This window comes from Pteropus vampyrus, unplaced genomic scaffold (genome assembly GCF_000151845.1).
Source record: "Pteropus vampyrus isolate Shadow unplaced genomic scaffold, Pvam_2.0 Scaffold29, whole genome shotgun sequence".
In the NCBI taxonomy this organism is placed as follows: domain Eukaryota; kingdom Metazoa; phylum Chordata; class Mammalia; order Chiroptera; family Pteropodidae; genus Pteropus; species Pteropus vampyrus.
Window position 1 is genome coordinate 10037383 of NW_011888810.1, and position 2238 is coordinate 10039620.

The following is a 2238-nucleotide window of genomic DNA, read 5'->3' on the forward strand; positions in this document are numbered from 1 at the left end:
ACATAAATAGAACCATGGAACCATGTTTCTTGGGATGCCATTTGCTTTCATACACATCTATAAAAGCATTTGTGGGACCCTACACTGACCTAAAACATGAGAACCTTGGCAGACACAGACAACTAGAACTGAAGTAGCTACAAGTCACTATCTTTGCAATGGATTTACTTTCTCTTCCTTAATAGGATATGGCAAAATATCCCTATATTGCCATTAACCACATAAATGTGACAAGAAAGGGGTTTTCCACTGCATACATTGTAATATAGCTCCATTGAAGGATCTAACTCTCCTTTCGCAGGCATAATGCAATAGCTAAGACTGGAAAATAAGTGCTATGGTGAAGCATATATTGATTTGTTGCCAGGGAGAGTGAGAGAAATATAGAAACATAATCTAGTTCTTGCATAGGTACTGCTAGGTCTTTGGAGAGTTAATTCAAAAAAAAAAAAATGTGGCTTTTCAAAAAGGGGTCTCTGATTGGATAATAGCAGGTGTTTCAAGCAAAGCGAGGCAGCCTATACAGACAGAAACTGCTATAACCGCCTACAGAGAGAGGCAGATGGCCTCCTTACCCAAAATTTGGTTCAGAGACACTGATGATGCCACAAACTTACCAAAAGAGTATGAAGAGGTTTATTTCTTACATAATTGAGGCCTCTGGGAGGAACAGGAAGGCTTGTCAAGCAGGTCAGAGAGAGCAAGTAAAGGAGGCTGAGTTTTTACTGCAGGTAAGAGGTAGGCTTAAGTGAGGGGTCTCTGGTGTGGGCTAGGGCTTTCATGGTTCACATCTCCTGCTTCTACCAAAGGAGGACCCAGGTTTTCTTATCGACTTGTCCAGACATAGGACAGGAGGCAAAGACATAAAAGCTGTCTACAGTCAAATGTCAAAATAAAAAAATAAAAAAAAAATGAAGTGAGATTCCTTATTCCAGAGACTGAGCATTGAGACTGAACAATGTCAAAATGGGTTCCCTCCAGTTCTGCTCTTGGTCCTTCAGAACGAGCTGACTTACTGACACATTTCCCACTAGCTGGTCCATTACTGTGATACATAAAACGCCACCGCAATTCTAAGTAAAAGTTTAGGTGGTCCCAACTACCTTTGCTCCTCGTCACCCTGACCCAGGGTGTCTCGTTTGCTTCTGATTCCCTTATTTTCTCTGAATCCAGACTCTCGTCACAGAATCCATATTAGAAACACTTTATGGCAAACATATCTGTGCACCATCCCAGAATCAGTGCCAGCTGCTTAGACCTCTATTTTCTTCCTGAACTGTCAGCTGTGCTTATGAATTCAACTTCAGTACTTCTTACCTTTGCCCTATAACCTCTGCCTTTGGTGAAGACGTCCACTCTGTCCCAGTAACTGTGGAACATTTTGTCCAGGGCGTCTCTACCCTCAACTGCAAAGAGGAGAATTTGAATACTGAGTTTCCTTATGTTTTGACTGTTCCACTCTCTCAATCTTCTCTCTATATATGGTCATGTTTTCCTTTACATTGTGTCAGTTACCGTCTATAAGCTGAGTATTTCCAAATAAATGTGTCACTTCTAAATTCCCTGCAAATACAACTACGTAATTTGCTTCCCCCATCTAGGCATCTCACAAATGGGGGAGAGGGGGGTCACAAAACTCCAAGTTCAAAGCTGAACTCATCATTTATTCTGAAACTGTTGCTTCTCCTTAAACCCATTTCAACATTCTCATAATTTCCAAAATCACAGATTGAGTTGGTTGCTCTTATCGTCATTTGATATCTAACAAAATTCCAGTTCTGTGGAGTCTAGCTTCCTAATATTTCTTCAACCTATCAAATTATGTCAAAACCCACAGCCATCCCCCTAGAGTAGGCTTCCAGCGTTCCTTTCTGAATCATTTCAAAAGGCTGATATTCCTGTCTCAATTATTTTGCAGTTCAGGCCATTGTATCTGTATCTTCAGAATTAACAGTTAAAATGCTTCTCTGGTAATGTCTCTCCCCTGAGTAAAAAATCCTTGGGAGTTTTCTCATTATTTTTGGTAGAAAGTCTCAATTTCTTATGGTTGTTCACATTTTCTATTTTGAGTTGAATGATGTCTCTCAAGAAGACATGTCGAAGTTCACACACCTGACACCAGTGAATGTTACCTTATTTGAAAATAGAATTTTGGCAGATGTAATTAAGTTCAGATGAGATCATACTAGATTGGGATTGGCCCTAAACCCAATGACTGGTATCTTTATATAGAGAGGG